Source organism: Tinamus guttatus, unplaced genomic scaffold (assembly GCF_059628265.1).
Source record: "Tinamus guttatus ecotype Peru unplaced genomic scaffold, ASM5962826v1 Tinamus_guttatus_pri_ptg000287l, whole genome shotgun sequence".
NCBI classification, from domain to species: Eukaryota; Metazoa; Chordata; class Aves; order Tinamiformes; family Tinamidae; genus Tinamus; species Tinamus guttatus.
Genome location: NW_028288821.1, coordinates 12136140 through 12156480, shown reverse-complemented (window position 1 = coordinate 12156480; position 20341 = coordinate 12136140).

The window sequence follows — 20341 nt, the reverse complement described above, 5'->3', positions numbered from 1 at the left end:
AACATCAATTTAAGAGGGTCATTATGTGACTGGATTTGTAACTTCATGATTTTTCATTTCTTCTTCATATTCCCTTCAATAAAAGTGATTCTAATAGATTTGTCTAAAATACTTCAATATGTTTATTTTTTTGATTGTAACCATATTCTTTCCAGGTTTGTGATACTGGCAATATGTATGAAAGTCTACAGGTAAGAGAATTACTGATTAACCAGAATCATCCCTCAAAGAACTTCCTAGTCACAAAACTGGACGCACTTGCACGTGTCCGACATCACAAATCTTCTCGGAGGAACCTGAACTGGGAGCTGCACTTCTACCACTAACTACAGTATTCAGCCAACAAGCGCAAGTGAGACACAGACCAAAGACCCCCAGAACACTTCTAAGGACATTAGCAGCAACCGTGTTTCTCCACAGATCTGCTCCTGTTAGGCTGTGCTGTTGCTCATGTAGACAAACAACCCAATCTTTGTGAAAGATGCTGCACAACCCCTTTCATGAAGCTCTACTATAGCATAAACTGGCTTTCTAGGCCTCTATTTCAACTAAAAGACCATTGTAAAAGTGGATTAAGATCGATTAAATTTATAAACAGTCATTTTTTCAGACAATGTTCTTGATCTGACATTATTCTTCTACTTACATCTCCCTTTTTCCCATTTCTACTAATGAGCTTTGTTGCAGTACGATATATGTTGGGAGCGAATTCTTTGCCAAAATGCTTCTTCTGCTTTTGTTTTTTGTTCCATATGTCTAACACTTTGTACTGTGTCCTAGGAATACTATTTTTTCACCATGCCTACTCCTAGACACAGCAGAGCTGTTGTTTCTACTGCTGTACTCATTCATCTTAGAATTAGGACACAATGATTTCAATTCAGTAAAGAGGCTGACATTTTTCTGGTAACATTCTGCTTTAACCCTATTTGTACTTTCATAAGAAGCCAGTTGCTGCTGAACAACAGTGGGTGAAGATGGGATAGTCTCCTCAAAGGGGCTCTTTTTGTAACCACTAATAAAAAGCTCATTGCATGGGAAAGGCAGAAGATCCTATTGAATCAAAACGCTTGAGATGAGAAAGTCACAAATCCTTGTGTGAATCTTAATGAATAAAGATTTCGAAGTTCACAAAGATTGTAGATAGGGAAGTAATTTGTCCTGGTGCCTTTCTGAACCGTGGACACCCTGCAGGAGAGGTGGATCACGGCAGTAGTGGCAGCTAGTGCAGGATTTCTTAGCGTGCTGGGTAAAAGGAAGAGGGATCTGGAGCTCAGGCAGACTCAGATAGCAGATGCAAAAGGAGCTTTTTGGATTGGAAATTCTCTGAGCACTTGGAGGAGCTCTTGCCTCTGCTATTCATAGGCAATTCTTGATAAAAGTTCCAAACAGAAACTCAGCAAATTTAAATTAATTACTTGCTTATTACAAAGAGTTTGGTCATTAGTGATTAACTTAAATGTCTTTACCTATGTTTAAAACCAGGAAGTACATTGATATGTTAAGGAAGGATCATGAAATTATTGAGAGGTCTTTTCTCTAGATAATTGCATGGGCCTCATTAACTTTTAGCGGTATTAGCTTTGCATAGCTGAGGAAGAATAAACAGAGCCCATATGCAGTGATACATATATAAATAGTCCAGAGAAAGAGAACAGAAGCTTGTTGCCTCATTTAGGGTCAGTGACAGCTGTAAGGAATGGAAGAGGTAATTTACTTCCCAAAAATGTTCAGAGCTGGGAAAACCGCTCTCCAAATACATGGGTAACAGGTCCTTAGCATTTCATTTATATTTTGCTGTAATGATGAGTTCACGCTTCTAGGTTTAAGATAGAGAAACTGAAGTTTGGAAGTCGCATCACATGCTGGTGGGGGGTCTGACAAACAAGGCAACAGTGAGGAAGAAAAATCAGAAGCTTTGAGAAAAAGCCATGCTAATGATGTGCTAAAGCTGGAGGCAGACTCTTTGTGAGTCAGAAAGGTCCCACTGCTATCATTTCTGTGATTATCCGTGTTTTTCTCTAGCAATTTAGAGCTCATAGGATAGGTTGATGACTGAGTATTTTTCTTTCATTTCATTAGGTTCCCCTTCTGTCCATGGTGTTTGATCTCTCTACTTCCCTTGTTGCTCACTGCTTTTTCCAATCTTAATGATTATTCTCTACAGAACATTTCACTAGGCATTAATCCGGTTATTTCCTCTCAAATGCATATCCACAATCCCCTTAAAAACGGAGGAGCATGCACGCTGCACTGAAAAAATCATCATAGGCAATGGCATTAGGTCAGAAAGGTAATGCTTAGCTCAGAAGCTCTGTATTTGAACACGCTTTTAGCTGGCTAGAATTTAAGAGTAAAGGGTCAAGAGAAGCTTATCCAAGCAACAGAGGTTGTTGCTCCTGCGCGTGGAAACAAAAGCTTCAGGCTGGTTCCGGAAAAAAAGTATAAGAATGAATGTGCTGGGAAAATATTTATCTTCAGTGACTGATTTTCCTAACATATTAAATCTTGCTACACAACTGACTCCAGGACAGCTACCAATGATGAAAAAGAATGCAAAGCAACAACTCTGACCTGTGGTATATCTCAAACACATTTTGTACTCCAATATGTTTCTGTTCTCACTTTTTTCCAACAGAAAAAAGTAGAAATCGTATGTAAACAAAAAGCTCAAGAGTCCTGTCACTGCAACAACCAATTCAAATAGCTTGGAGAACAATGTGAATACCAGGAACTATCACAGAAGGGAGGAAAACGGAGACTGAGAGTAGACTGCGCTTTTACCAATAGCTTCAAAATGCTTCAAAAATTTTCAAGTACTTAAAAAATTAAGTACATTTCAATAAAAGAGTTGTTGGAAATATGTGTCTTAAAATGGCAGCAAGAGCACACATGCTACTACAGAAGGAGTACAGCCCCTCCTCAATAGAAATACTTCAGCTCACAGTAAATTGCAAAGTCAAATACAGTTGTTTTTTCCTAATGTATATGCCCATGCACAACATTTAAAAATAATTCTACTCTAACTGAACCGTTGCTGCTGTTCCATATACCAAAGTAAGAGAAACTAGAGAACTTGTAGGACTATATGATCTTTTTTCAGAATTTTGCACTGTTCCACAATTCTTTAAAAAGCAATCTTATAGAGACCAAGGAGGAAACCTGATATGTGCCTGATATGTACATGTTCAGAACTACGGACTTCAAAAAGAAGGGTTACTTTCTCCTTTACAAATGGGGTTGTCATCTGTACATATTCTGAATATGGATGCTCCAGTCCTGCTTTTCTTACTGTTTTTAGCTGTGAGAAACTGAGGTAAAATTGCTTTCCTTCTGATCTTTCCACCTCTGCCAGGGTTTAGGAAGTCACAGACGACGTGTGCAGCACTAGTAGAATAGGTAGTTCAAAAAGTAAAAATAAAAGTCATGCCTCCAGCCAGTCAGTTATACAGCAGTTTTCATATTCACTAAAACATTCAAGAATACAGTCCTCAGATTTTGAAATCTAGGTGATGGCTTTTAAAACAGAAATACTTCTTGAGAAAAACTCCTTTAAAATACAGGTATGTGTATGCTAAGCAAGTTATATATAATCAACTTTCTTTAATTAAATGTTCTTTTGAAGGAACATACGTAGGTGCATAAATCAGTTCAAACTATCAGACACAGTATTTAAAATCATTTTATCAAGAAAAGCTGGACCTGCAAGACTACCACAAGCAAGATTCCCAGATTATACCACTGAAATTACACCAGACATCTTTCTGAATTTGATTAAGTGAAGAGATAAATCATAATTAGTGCATGTTATCGCTGCAGTCTATTTTTATTAACAAAAACCTTTCCAACATCAGCAGTAAGCCAGAAATCTAAATTTAAATTCAGTTATTTTTAATCTAATGAAAATACTGCCTTTTAAAGCACCATGACTCAACACAGCCATCTATCCATCTCTCCTTGTTTTAGAATATAGTCATTATTTCCCAGAGACAGATTCCAGTAATAATCTTTTACTCTGCAGAATATTTCAAATAATGATAATGATCTGTACAAAATTTATTATTGCTTTGACCACATAAATACAAGGTATTGGATTTCAAATCCAGACATTTAGTGTTACTCCTAAGCCACAAAAAGCATATTGTGCATATTAAAAACATAATAAAGACAAAGCAATAAAGTTAAATGCAGTGATTCTATTGCCATGTTACATGATGTCATGTTACTGGAAACAGAATAGCTAAACAATATCTGCTTTAGACCAAATTATATCACTGAAGTCTTAAAATGAATCAGATTTCAAACACTCAAATTTCACTGTAAGTCTATCCTTGCAGTAACGAGAAATATCAAAATTCAGAAAAAAAAAAGGAAGAATTACCAAACTAGTGCAGGTTTAATTAAGCATGTACTCCTGACACAATATTTTAATGTTCTACATTGTCCTACCCAGGGTAGAGTGCCTTAGTTTTAATAAATTGACAGAGATTTCTCTTGTCATGAGTTCTGCTAGTCCTTAATTGGAAACCATTTATTACAGTTACCACTAGTTGCAGTTATAAAGGGGAGAACTACTAAGCATCTCACTAATCATGATAATTAAGTAAACACTGGAGCATTTTTTTTAAGTGCAATTTTAACCCTGCTTGCTTCCTTTAAAACTAAAAGTTCTGTAATTGGTTTTAATTGATTTAAAATAATCAGTGATAAATCAAAGAATTGTGACATATTATCTGTGCTATTCCTCTTTCCGTCTCCACATCCGATTTCACACACAAAAAAGGAGAAAACAGAATGTTTTAGGGAAGCCAGAAAAAAGGAATTGCAGATTTTCATTTATCTTAAAATAGATCATCCTAAAACAATAGAGCTGAATACAGTTGATATTCATAAGCTAAATGGCTGATTTTTTCAGACATTGCAACATTCCTTGTGTTTCCTTTCTGCTTCTCTTTTTCTGTCATGTTTTTGTGTGGGAACATAATAGAAAAGGATCAACTTAGAAATGAAAATGAGAAAATTATCTGAGATCCCCTGTGAAGTTTTCTAACATATCTGCCTTATGTGCACTGAACGTAACTACTCCTGATTTATTTGGATTTTATTGAGAAGGAATGTGGCTCAAAGTCTACAAACTTCGCAGACAGAATTCACATGTGGACACTAAAATACTGCACTGTGTAGGGAATATTAAACACAGCTTTAGTGCCATGGATTTAGTTACCTTTGCCATTCACATAATTTGAACACAGGTCCCTGCTGTTTGTAGCTTAGACACTGGGACGGATACAGTTCCCACAGACTTAGTGGCCTGCAGAAGTTTTTTCTTTCATCATCTTGTCCAGTTAACCCTTGAGTCCACCCAGATTAATGGCAATCATGCCATCCTGGAGCGCTGATTCCTATCCATTTAACAGAAGACTGGAACTAAGAACTGATATCCTCTTGCTTTGGACTCCCTACATGGAGCTCCTTCAGGAACGAAGAGGGAGTGAAGGAGATGCCTCCCTCCGAGCCGTCTCTCCCACCCTCTCTCCCCAGGGCCCTTGGCCTGCGTGATGCTCATGGCCTTTCCAGCCCTGGCCCAGCTCCTCCAGGATCCAGAGGCTCCTCTGCACCTTGGAGTATTTCCACTCTGCCATCTGATGCTTTCATAAACTGAAGACTGCTGTTTAAATAAGAGGTTAGGCCCTATCTTCCCACACACTTTTTTTTTTTTTTTTTTTTTTTGCATTAATGTATGGAATATTCAGCCCCTGCTTTGCTCATTCCCTAGGAGCCTTGTGAAGTGTTTCTGCAGTTCTTCACCTCTAGCCCTTGGCTACAGAGCCCTGAAGCAGAGCAAGAAGCACAGGGTTACACCTGCTTGGCACAACCGCGTCTGCCCGCGGAGACTCTTGGAGAGTTAAATCTGAATTAGATGCTCTTTGCCTCTGGGAAAGCATTCCTTCTCTCCCCTTGTAGGCCAGGCTGTCCAGCGTTTGCTTCAGGCAGACAGAGCTTAGAAAATACTGTAGATATTTTGGATGTTGGCTCTAATTACATAATCTGTTTAGCCCAGAGTTTATGAGATTTAGAGATTTTATTACTTAGTTACATTAAGACCATATACTTTTGCTAACTGAATAAAATGAACTAGGAGAAATATGAAAGAATTGATCTAGAATCTTAGAATCTTTATCCAGTTAAAAAAAATATAATAAAAAAGGAAGGATTCTTGGGAGGTAGTGGATACCCTCCATAAATAAGACAACTGAAACAAAGGAAAGAACACAAATTATATAGCATTCATTTCTACATGAAATATCAGTGACATTAGCTGTGACAACTGGCACTTCCCTTATTAAATAGCTATCTTCAAACACAATGTCTTTTCCATAAAATCAAACAAGCTCTTTGAAAAAAAAAACTTTATGAAAAAATAATTCCAAAATTTTAGATTTTAAGATATCTGCATATTGGTAAAAGTTATGAAAAAATCATTAGTGGACAAAATGTCATAACTATTAAGGCACCTGTACAAGCAAAGAAAGTACAAGGAAGAAAGGGGGTTGGCATAAGTCAAGCAGATCAAGCATATGGTATTTACGGCAACACTATAGATTGTTTCAGGAAATCTACTGCTGAGCAACTTTGATCTGTCCTGCTACAAATTTACTCCTGCTTATTTAACTCTTTCCATATTGATCATTCTGTTAACAGATGGTTGCTCCTAAAGAGTATTTTCTTTGTGTTAAAACTAAATAAATGGTTCAGGGTCTAGAAATACATGGAGCCCTGTATCACCTCTTACTAGAATTAAGAATCTACTTTGATTTTAACTGCTAATCAGGTATGCAACTTCAATAAATAACCTAAGTTTGCTGGCAGTGAAGAGGCTTAATTTACATTTTAGCTGTTAGTGAAGCAGTATGCATTTCAGTGTTTTATTAAAAATGAAAAAGATTAATTCATGGTCTAATTAGAAGTGAAAGAAGAAATGGACAAAATAACAGTAGAATTGATAATTAATGTTGCATACACTTTGAATATTCAAATTCCACAGCTTGGTAGGCGGGAACCAGAAATGATGCAGACACAGATCTTGAGAACACACTATAAACAGGCCCAGAAGATGTAAGGGAAGTGAATAGTAGTATGTGCCTGGTGGCTCCTGCTATGGTTCACCCCATACTTCAGCGATAAACACAAAAGGAAAAAAAGAGTTACATTTTCAACTATGTAACAAAACTTCACAAAGCAGGAAGGATGAAGAAAGGAGAGAAGCAGCTCTTCAGGGTTTTGCTTGTAATAAATAATAAATATCTCTAGGATATTGTCCATGTACTGTCTAGCACAAAGAGGTCTTAAAACAAAATGCTCTTGCCATATAACCTCATTTGCTTAAACACCAGATGTGAAGATACTTTGTGTAGAAATGTGAAAAAATAAAAGGACAGATTCAGCTTTAAAATATGTAATGGAAATGCACTGGGCTGCTGAGAAGGTATTCTACAAAGTTCCCACAGATTTTGTGCTTTGGTTTTGCCTGGTGAACAGCAAAATTATTGGAGCAGAGGACTTGAAGCCCATGCTGGGAGCAGTTTGGGGGGTTTTGCTCTGCAATATGTCTATTCTTGCCCTGTGAACTACATACTAAAATGCATTAAAGTAAGCCCTGGGACCACGGCTGCTAGTTCAGTTTCATCCCAAGGAAACCCGTTGCATGCACTCGGGGCTGAACTGAGAGATGTCCTGCCACTGCACCCTGCACAGCCAGAGCCAAGCGCCAGCGTAGATGTTTCTCCATTCCTGGTGACTGTTTCTCCATTAGCAAGCAGCACAGTGCAGAAGAGCTGAATGTGCAGAAAGAAATAACCCCAAGTACCCATGGATTTGACTCTAAACCTTCTTTATATGATACCTTTCTCAATCCCTCACAAAGATTCAAGAAAGTTTTTCTGGTCCTGCAGAAATCGTACGTATTGTATGCTGTTCTGGATACGTACAGAAATACCATTTGGTTTTCACTTTGAAACTTTAGTTTTCTTGCTTAACCATGCATGCTTTTTTTTCCACAGCAACACTAATAGCATGCCTATAGTTTCCTAATTTCTATTCCAGCCTATTTTGCAAGTCAGTGGAATTTGACTTTGCTCAATACCCTAGCACAGCACACTAGCTTTATTTTCACACAGAAAATTTTACTGAAGAGAAAGCAAAGATAACATCATTACTCTCACTACCAGCCTGGCCAGTGGAACAACTCTCAGTAACATAGTCAAAGTAGTTTTGATTACTATTTATAAATTCAAACAGAAGCACATTCCTCTAGCATGCATCCACATTTCCCCCAGTTTAACCTAGAATATGTGAACTCTGTAGGGTCCTGCCCACCCTCAAGTGATATACAGCATGTTCCCATGCAACTTCATGTGAAGAAATTAGCCAACATACGGAAAAATAACATCCAAACCTCTTAGCTTTCAGAGAGAGAAATGATCAGTTTGAAACACACTACAAAATGTACTTAGCCTCGCCCTGAAATATATCTGAAGTTCTGCTAGTGTATCAAATAAGAAATAATTTTCATCACATTTCATATTAGATCTGTTCCCTACAATACTGATCATTACCCCAACCCTTAAGTTATTGGAAATCTGAGAATAGAATTCTAATTGGAAAGACACACAGCTAACATAATTCTTGAATATGATAGCCACAATATTGATTTATCATGCATTGATTATCTTCTGTACCGATTATAAAAGATTCAGTAAATTTTCATTCACCAATATTCTATTTAATGCATTTGCACCACGTGTTTCTCTTATTTATGAATATAAACACATAGAACGCAGAGTCTTGGCAATGATTTCAAATGAACCTCCAAAAATGCATTAACTGTCTAGCTTTTATGCTTTATGTTGTCTTTTGAATAATTGCTGTGTCTAAATTAATAGATGATTTTTTTCCCTTGTTAGTCCTAGAATTATTGCAATGTTTTTCATTTTGTTGCAGTCTTCCCACCCACCCCAAATCAGCAAAGATGGCTGGATCATACCTTCATTCGTTGTGCATATGTCGTTATATTATTTCTTTGGCCATTTTTTAATGTGAAGTTGAAATGCATTCTACTTTTTCCCCCTCTTGCTAAATTGTCACTGAGGTCATAGCACAAGACAAGTATTTCATCATGAAGTACTTGTTTTCCACATCAAGTCTGGATGCAGCCTTATGTTACAATATAAACATACTATTTTGCTTGTAAGAATCTTTGTCTTGGAGCTCTCTCTGTAAAAATTGAAAGTGTAGAATGACACAAACTTCAGCTACAGAGACCTAAAGAAACAGGTCAAGTTCATAACAGCTTTTCAAATGAGGAATGGATAAATTCAGCAGAAGCAGCACACAAAGAGAAATATTCTCTCTTCATGAAAATAAAAAAGGAAGTTGGCAATTTGGTTTATTTGCATGTATATGTGGGAGATTTAAGAACTTAATCTTTGCTTTAAGGGAAGAAATTCAACAAGCGACTACCTGTGGAGCTGCTGGGAGCCCTTTGTAGATTGGGTCAACCTAACCTTGAAATCTTGATTAGATGAAATTAATAATGTATTTGCTCCCATAATCCTAGTTTTTCATATTTTAATGTAGGAAAGGCCATCTTCAGTGTTTTTGTAGACCCACCAAGAACACGTATTAGCACAGCAGTATGTCTGGTTGCAGCAGAAATACAATTATGTAAATTAGATATGTGTTCCCTGAAGACTCCTAATAGAATGATTGACCTATATACCGTTTAATTTGTTCTCATGCTTTCTTTTTATTGTCTTCCAGCTGCACCAGAAATTAAAACTTGTTAAACTGCATTGCTCCCCAATTATATATCAAAGGTGCTTGTGCCACTTTGTGTCAAAAGCAATTAATAGTTTGTGTATTACTTATCTCCAGCAATGCATCAAGGTTCTTAAAACAGAAAAGCACCTCTATAGACCCTGTGCATTAAGCAACTTGGAGAATCTCAGTTTAAAAGTTAGCAGTGCTACTGTTAATAAGAACCCTAATAAACATTTTTTTTTTAGAAATATGATGAGAAACAGATAAGGTTTTTTTTTTTTTAAAAAAAATAGGAACAAGTTCTTGACTTTTTCATGAGCTGAGCTGGGATGCCACCAGACAGAGAAAGCCATGCAGAGGCACTGCAACCTTTCTGCTAACTCTATTTGCCATTAAATAATTAATCCTACATGGAAAAGACAAAACTTGACTGTGTAGAGCATACGTTTGAGAGTGCGTAGTAGCAACATCTGGAACCCCCTATCCCTCAAGAGTTCTCTGACCATGTTTGCCTTTTCCAAAGGTTTTTAAAAGTTTCGCGGGTCATGCATCTTCTGAGGTCAAGAAAGGAAAGAAGATGCAAAATTCTCTTGTGGTCTAGTAATCTACCTAAGTACCTAATAGGTACCTAATTAGTTTTCCAAAGGTGTTTGTACTTTGACACGTTAAATCTGCTGTCACAGTAAGCATTGCTTAAGATTGATTGCCAGATTCTGGGCCACATTTTCTGGGATTATTTGCTGAAGGTTATTCTTTAAACCAGCCTTATTTATGTGTGTTTGTTTATAGTCAATTTGCTTTCCTTAAGCTGTAAATATTTGATGGGAAACATGGCAAAAAGGACATGTAAATGCTTACACTAAGCTGTAACATTCAGCACATATCAGAAGGTGAAGAAACATGGTGCTGGTGTCTGACAGCCATGCAAATTGGTACAATGACAACATTCACATCGGATAATTACCAGGTTTTTCAAGGACATTTGTGATTTTTTTTCCTTGAACTGAATTTTTAAATGCAACTCTGAAAGCCTTTTTTCTGCATCATGCAATACAACAAACACAGCAGAGCCTACAGGGAAACTCAATGTGCATGTAATAAGGAATTGAAGTGTTTCACCTTGATGGAGATGTGTTTTGCCATAGATAGTATTTAATTGAGTATAACGAGTTTCCCCCCAATTGCAAGTGCTTTGATTCACGCTTCAAAGCTGTTGTGTCGGGTGAGTTTTGTTATCTCCAACTGAAGTTTACTGAGACTTTACTGAGTTCACTGAAGTTTACCTCTTTGCTAAGGTCTTTTATTTATTCGATCACAATATTCTCTTACCTAAAAACAATTATGTTTAGAAGCACAGAGAGTAAAGAAGGCTTCTGCTGTTAGGACAGGGCTGGTGCAGAAGGGATAATGCATTTCCTGGTCTCAGAACAGGAAAAAGTCAGATGCAGGCCCTGAAAAAGGGCTCTATTTTTTTCAGGTGCAGGGATTAAAATTCAATTTGGAATTTTATATTTTGATTCAGAAATTTCAAATTTTGATTAAAATCTTGGAAAGCACACAGAGAATCTAATCTGAAAGAGCATTTTCACCAGTTTAAACTTCTCAGGCCTTCATCCTATTTGTTTGTATTTTTAACCTAGAGATCACTAAAATTCAGCAATGAACAGCCGACCACTAAAACTCAGTAATGAACAGCAGCTATATAATTGATTCGGATGCATGTTCCTGCTTATGCCGAAACATTTAATGAAATGTAGCATGTCTGCAAAAGCGTAGGAGGATGCAGAACGTGTCCAGGAAACAGCTCATGAGGCCCAAAACAAGTAGCAGACCGGAGTCTCCTAACCCTGCTGAGCTGTAAGTGCAGAGGTGGCTGCTCCAGGTCACAGTTCAGAGCGTCCATGTTTAAATCCTACTGTAAGCACGAGGGACCTACTACTTTCTCACATTTGACTCCCCCTTCCACCTCCTTCCATGTTCATGTCTTTATCTCCTTCTTCCCCTTGAACACTACACTTGAGATAAGCTCCTAGCTTAAGACTGAAAAGCATTTGTATTGGGGGGTGGGGGAAACAAAAACAAAAGCAAACAAACAAAAAAACAAAAAAAACCCCACCTATGTCAGACACAGAAATCACAAATGGGGAAAAACAGAGGAAAGAGTCACTCAGACATCTGAAAGAAAAATCATTTGACAAGATAGATTCGTTAATGCTTCATTCCTCTTCAATAAAATGATTTTCTGTCCTATTTTTCAGCATTCACACCGCTCCACGACTACTAAAGATATATATATATTTTAATATATTGGCAAATATTGAGCTAAAAAAAAAACAACAACAAAAAACAACCCACAAGAAGCCAAAATAAAACCAAAAACACAAGCAGAAATACAGCTGTAACGTGTAAGACAAAATTATCCAAAAGAAGACACCTGGCTAATATATGTTGATATGAACATGTACTGAAGAGGTCAACACCACCATACGAACACGCTAATAGAGACAAATACTACAGACGTTTCAGAGCTTGTTGATCTACAGCTGTAGTTGTAACCAGTACCAGGGTTGCTACAAATGAATAAAAAGCGGAATCAAACACTGTACCAATAACAAAGGACTTGGTTTCTATGAGCCTTCTACAAGGCCGCTCAACAGGAAACTACAGACGTGTCACAGAGCCACATCCCAGCAAGGGACAAGGCCACCGGGGCAGCCGCCTGCCCGAGATTCATGAAGCCGAATAAGAGGCAAAGGCTGATGACCCCAACAGGCTATAAAAGAGGACAGGATCAACTTGCTTAAGGATTTTGCGTAATAAGATCACCTTCCTCTTCTATACATCTTGCATTTAATTTCTTATAGTAATTTTCCTGCAGAAAATTTGAAAATATCTTTATTTCAGCTGTGCTTTAATTTTTACCTACATGCACCATAGAAATTGAGAGTTATTAGTGGGAGCACTTGTATAAAGTGACATTTAAGCCAAATAGTTACATTTATTAAACACATTCATATGGTGTAGCTACACGGTGACATGAATTGCGCCATTTAGGCCATACTCTGTTTTTCACCACATTGTGAAAATTCCAATTAAGAAAATGAATCAATCCCACATGATTTATGGAACTCATACTTCTCATTTTGAATATTCATAGCAATCCCCATAATCTTTAGGCAAAATAAACTCACAGTAATTCACAAATCATTTAATTAATACATGGGAGGTTTCTCATTCTGTGATCAATAATTGAACAGTTATCGGGGTAAAATCTGTCAAATGAATTATTCATGACAAGTTTCTTGCCCAGTGCTAGCACAAACTTCAAAGGAGACGGTCATGTTCTATTCCTTCACAAAAGGAACACTGGATTAACAGCACGCGTGGTTCAGACCCCAGCACAAGCAACTCTTATTTACCACACGATAGGAAACACCGAGGAGCTGAACATGGCTCAATGCAAACCACATGAGCTAGGGTTAAACAGACAACAGGACTTAATCAATAAACCTGATTTTAATTACTTCAGTGTTAATATTCAACATTTCTGTTAATATCGTCAAGTCACAGCCAAATCAACTATTCCTGCTTCACAGTAGCTATGTGTAAATGATACACAAGCACTCACACAACACAAAACCACCCTGCAACACAAAGGTTGTACTTTCTGCTTCTGCTGTGACTATCAAGTGTTATGGCTTCCAACAACAAAACTATTTGCAGGGACAGACAACTTCTCTCATGCAAAAGATCTTTTTGTTGCAGAAATGCAGCAGAGCTTTTGGGTCATTACCTTTTCCTCTGTGAACAGTTTCATTGTCATTTTTCACAAGGGTTATTCAGTATTATCAGCTACTGATCAGGTAAGGAGTACAGAAATTTGAAGTCCTATGCTGGGGGATGCAGGTTTTCTTAAACTGGTCTTCATAACACTTGCACATTTCACCATTTGTCAACCAAGAACTGCAGTTCAAATAATACTATTAAACAGAAAAAAAAATAACTTAGCAATGAAGATTGATCATGTCCCATTAGGAGACATGGATTTTCTAGCTGTATTAAATCAGTCTCCCAGAAACAAACTGTGTTAGAAGATCATCTCACAAATACTTCTGTGCATGTGTTGAATTTTTTTTATTAGCTCAATATATTAAGGCTCCTGTAACATGCAAGAATCACCATTCTGATTTCTTATCACAAGTGGTATAGTGTACTCAGTCACTGCTCTTTAATGAGTGCTTTGCTCAGAAATATCTTATTTGTGCTTTGGAGAAGAGGAAAAAAATATTAAGATTCCTCCATTGTTAAATTCATTTAGAAATGAAGCAAGACCAAACAGAAAGCAGAGTGGAATTATATAACACGAGTATAGTATAGCATATGCTGCAAATGAATAAAGCTCTCTGAAAGCAGAGAAGCTTCCCCTCATGCAAGCTCCATGTAGTCAGTCTGCTAAGCAAGAGAGTGAAGAAAATGATGGATCTTCTCTCATCTTTACTATTCTTATTTCATAGTGCAGAAGTAAAGGTTGAAAATCTCACACGATGAGATTTTCACGTCATGAAATATGGAACACAGTTACGAGAAGAATCCAGACCTTCTGGATGTCTGAAAACTGGCAAGTACAGCCCTGTTTTCCAAAGCATCCCATACTTTAAGATCTTAAAATAGTTGTATGTAATTTACACCTATATTTCTGTTTTGGCAGAAATAGGAGTTACTCTTAGTTTGACAGACTCACCTACACAGAAAAAGGAGTCATTAGGAAGGGAAGCTTTAAAGGAGTATTGGGAATAACTGCTTATAACAATAAAAGCTAAAATAAAAACACCAGGAGGTGCTGAAATCCAGACTATTTTCTCAGGGCTTAACCAATACTTAAGAGCTGGCATCTGTGACAAATTGGTTCTGGATTATTAGTCAGACTTTAGGCTATTGCTGAGGCATCAATCTCTCATTCCATGGCATCTGCTCATTCGCTAACCTGTGTAGCTTCATGTCAGATAGTCAATTTTTGTCTAAGAATTTGATAGATGTTAATGTTATTGTTTCAGCTGCCGCCCTTTTGTTCTAGTGGTGGGGATTCAAGCTCTACTTACTGAATCGTGAAAGACTGAGGCTTGACTAGATAATAAAACAGAAGTTTTTAATTTATCTTCCCCTGCAATTTGCAGAATAAAAGGATTTCCCGCTTAGGATATACTAAGGTTTGGGGATTTTATTTTTTTATTCTTTTTTTTTTTTCTTCCTGCATTTTAACTCTTCCCTGTATTAAGCCTGAACAGGCCAGTGCTGACAAAAGATGTTCCAAATCCCAAGAAAGAAGAGCATCCAATTCAGCAACAATACAGTGTCTGTATCAGGGGCAGAAGCAGGCCATTACTGACCTCAAAAATTAGTCATAAAAGATTGCTTTTTTCATAGAGCTTCTAAACTCCCAATCTTTTTAATTTGATAAATTGATAACTTGATAAATTTGTGGTTCTGTGAAATAGAGGCATCCTGGATAGTCAGTCCATGCAACCTTCCCTTTGGTCAAGGCTCAAAGCAACATTCAAAGCTAGTCGCACCCTTCATCTGCTTCGCTAGAGCCGTGCATACATATATTCCTCTACAACATCCCCTAAAAGCTTTGCTCACTAATGAAGGGGTGGAAGTCCAGCTACACATCTTCTGTACTACGAATTCCAGCAAATTTTCCAAGCTAATACTCCTTGGAGTCAATGCTAATCTCATTCTAAAAGCTGACAGCATCCAAGGACATAAAAGGTGAATGGTATTACACCTTGGACTAGTTTTCAGCCCCGATTGCTAGCTTCTGTTTCCTATATACAGCCATGATATAATCCCAGTCATACAGTGGAAAAATGGAACATAAAAAACCTTAAGAAATTTAGCTGTTTGTTTACTGGTATGTGTATTACATTCTTCATGTCAAAAAACCTCCTACAGGAGCCATTTCTGCTAGAGATTAGAGCCAGCACTACTTAAAGCTCCAATGGGTTGTGTTTCTGGAAATCCCTAAAAAGTAGAAAATCTTTGATGTGTTTCTATCCACCTTTGTCCTTTAAGAGAGAGACCAATAAAATCAGAAGATAAGGTGTAAGTAAAAGTATTTGCAACCAGAAATGCCCAAGTAAATTATGTAACTTCAGGTAGAAGATGTAATTCAGTTTCTCCTCTCAGAGTTAGGGAGGATAAATACTGTGTTATGGGTTGAACAGCCAAGTTTTCCTTCTGCTAACAGAAGCACAAGTGGTTTGAGGTCCTGAACATCGCTCCCACACCACTTGCTTCTCCCTGAGCCAGGAGAGAGAAGCTTTAAGCTATCTCGCCCAGTCAAGCCCCTAGAGCCAGCGCCCAGCTCAGCACAGAAACGCAGCGAGATGGGGAGAGCATCCCCCAGGCACAGCCCTTCCCAAGAGGAGCAGCTCCAACCAGACTCTTAATGTCCTGGGGATAAGAATGAGGGGAGCTGCAAGCAGTAAAAGGATGGATTTATCACCACTCACTGAGTCAGTTAGCAGCACCTTCCTTCATCTGGGCCACTGGTGAGCCAAGTGAAGACAACGCCAGACAACACTGAGGAGTCACGTTAATATTTCTCACCATGATGCTACAGGGATTAGCAGGAAGGTGAACTAGTCTGTAATTTGCCTTGACTTTTGCCTCAAAAAGAAAGCAGCAATTTACAAGTTACCTGCATGAAAATGACCGAATCTGAGATGGATCCAGGTGAAAAGGAGAGGGAAAAGTGGGGGGAAGAGGGAAAATGGGGACAGGAAGGAAAGGAAAGGCCACCCTTACGCCGGCCCATGCTATGGATGAGCACAATCCTGTGTCACAAGAGCAAGGGGAACACGAGGGGCAGCTGCCAGCCCAGCCAGCTGCTCCCCAGGGGGTTCCACGAGCACCAAAGAGAAGCTCAGCTCATTCACAGGGACACGGCATCGTCCCAGCGACTAACAGGCATGAGAAGTGATGGAGCACAGGGATCACACATCCCTCACTAACGCCTAGTCCTAAAACCGTCTCTGACACAGGAACTCTGTCACTGCCACTATCCTGGACTTACTTTTCCTTAATATTGAGTTATCCAACTTGGACATCCATCTTTAGTTGGAGGGATAAAATTGCATCAGCCATGGCATATTTAAAATGAGAAGCATCTCTGTGTATTTTCTCTGGGGTTACACTAACCAAAACAGTTCTTTAAATAAGGTTCCTGTGTTATCTCTTCTTTTGCATTATCACACAGCAAAGCAATTGATCTTAACTACAAATATCAGTTGCCTGCTTTTTGACTGAATGACTAACCAAATATTAATTTCAACAACTTAACATATTGGATAATTTATATATTGATAAGTGTTTGTTTAATTATACCTCCAGGTTGTTTAATTATGCACGGTCCCCTTTTAAAAATACCATCTCTAAAACAATCATTTTGAAAACAAATATTGTAAACAATAATTAATTTTAATGACCATGTTCAGCATGGTCAAATCAAAAGTAAAAATACGTGTTGGACAATAAGCCTCTGCCCTATGACAAAAGTCTGCATGCCCAATACAAGTCTTTCCTAAAATCTATGAGTTGAGCTTAGAATTTATTTTTAAAGTAAGGAGACATATTTCACATAATGAGATGATGGCTATGGAACTGTACCAGTTGATTTCTTTTTACTTTTCAAAATACCTCAAATGGAGTTACACCAGTCTTGTGGAAGTGTGTGCTGGAAAATTGTACTTCCATAGCAAAATGAGTATCTGTTTGGTAATATGGTTTCTCTAATTAGTATTACTGCTATTACATATCTGTCAAACATAGGATGGACCAACAAAACCTAATTAGCTGTTTAAACTCATTTGTGTGCCACATTTAATCTTGTGCTTGTCACATTTAAATTTGTTTAAACCTTAATAATATTCAAGATCATGTACTCCTATTAAAGGCAACATGTGTTTCAGCCATAATGAATTGCTGATATTAAAATATTCATTACAGCTCAAACAAGTTTTTGTTTATCTAGGTGAGTCATTTATCTTTCCTATAAGATTTATGAGGCAGTTTTACTCAGATCAGTAGAAAACTAAAAGCTGATAATTTATTTTGCATGTCATATGTTGTTAATTTAGTAATATTTCTGATCACTATGCTTCCTATTTTTATATAAACATGAATATATCTGAAAAAATACATACATGTACTCATGTACATATACAAGTAGTTAAATTTTCTTTCACGTATAAACATATATTCACATATATTTCTGTTATATTTGAAGATTTTTAAATATCTGAGAAAGAGGTCTAAGGGCTTTTGAGGATTTGTACCTTAACGCTAGATTGACGAATGAAGGATTGAGCACTACTGACAAAGACCAGACCTTCACTTCAATATTCCCAACTAAAGGAGTATAAAAAGAAGAAAATCACTTTACAAAGAGAATTTATACAGCTTAGATGAACAAAACCGACTAAACAGTCCAGATTCAAAATATTGCCAGTATCTTTTCCTTTGTACCCTCTTGTTTTTCCTTTCTATACATTAATATGAAAGAATTAATGCATCTTTATCATGGAAAGGCCTAACACCTTTAAAGTCATGTACTTCCACCTGTGCACTTTAATATAATAGAGCAATAAATCTAAAGAACAGCAAAGAATGCTAATATACCACACAAAGGCTATCTCCTAATTTTCTAGATGGTTTTGAAACAAATGCAAGTCTGCAAAAACTTCAGGTTTCAAACAATAAACACCATTAACATCTTGTGGGGAACTGTGCAAAATGAAATAAAATCTATGTAAATACATTTCTGTATCAGCCTAACATATATTCCGTCATCAGTCACATAAAACTATTAAAAGACATGTATAAGTTGCTGTCTATAAGTTGCTGCTGGGGATCTTTTTCTTCTCTTTTGTTTAGGTGGCATTATTGCACATCATTCTGCAGGAGGATGCCTGCAGGAAGGAAGTCGATGAATATTTATTTCACACAGAGGAGCACGTATATAAATATTTGATTATGTACATTGACAATGGATGGTGAGAAAGTAGTAATAATTGAAATCAATTGGTAGAGATTTTTCCTTTAATGAAATTTCTTTGTGTATCCTGCTTTGAGATCTTCAAGAAAAGAAAAACAATAAGAAAATCAAAGTTAGGCAAGAAATACCTACTCATAGGAAATGAGACATGCGTGACATTAGATTTCTTCTGATAAACTAAGAACACATATCCAGAGAGAAAGATTAAAAAAAAAAAAGGAAAAAAGATGGCAAGATATTATTAATGATTTGTAGTTCTTTTATTTGTAGCAAGGCCAGTAGTTTCCAACTTTAATATTTTTAAAAAGAAAAAAAAAATCTGATAAATCAAGTGAAATAAGTTTGTGAGCTAAGTTTTGTGCAAGCCTTAATTTTTAACAAGAACAGAGCAAGACACAAGAATTCTCTCTGATCTTTCTGCAAAAACATAAATTATTTCTCATCTTCAGAACAACACTTATATCATACACATGCATGAAAGCAGGTCTTGCTGCTTTTAAACCTCTTATTGTCCTCCTTTGAAAAATTTGATTCGCACTCTCTCCCACCTGACCATGAATTTGCCATGCAAAGTGTCACCAAGAGTCACCTAAAACCTTAGAGTTGGTTTCCCTGACTCATCTGATACTGTGAATCTCAACGACAAATTCACCTCTTCATTGATTATAAGGAAAAACTAAGACAAATAGTTTTCTTGGGTTTGTGCCCCATTTAATTGCTCAAACACAGATGAGGTCTTTACACATGGTTTTAAATATGGCCTATACTAAATTTGTCTAGACATATTTCTGCTGTTTGTTTGTAAGATTGCCCTATGGACTGTTCAAAAGTCTGATTAAAATATGATTTTTTTCCTAATATCCTTATTGTGCAAATGCTATAGTTGAACTGAAAAAAAAAAAGTGTTAAAAGACATAAATATTATACTTGGGAAAAAAAAAGAAAGTTTTAAAATAACCTGCTTTTCCTTCAAACACAGCACTCTCATACCCACTGATGCCAAGCTGAATGTTCTGCTGGTTTAATCAGCAGAACTGTAATGTAGAAAGCAGCTATGAGGGTGCCACATAACTTTTGTTTATAGTTGCTGTAGCTACTCCAAGGAGAAGGCATTTTTTCCAAATAATACATGGTGCAATGACTAACAGGCCAGAGAAGGGTTCCAGAAGAATAACATATGGGAAAAATAAGCAGAATCATGAAACAGAGAGCAGCTGGTCACAAATATAAGGAAAAGAAGCAAACAAAGCCATATAATTTCTTTGGACACAGACTTACCATGACACTCCACAAGTCCCCTATCTTAAACCAGACAAAAATGACTTTTAGTGCACTCCCTCTATAAAACAGCGTCCTGCATTTTTATAGATTATATATTCTTCCTCATATATTACTTATAAATCAGTTAGTGGAAGCCTAATCTGAAGAGCTGTCAGGATCACATGTCATTATGTCATCTATTCCTTC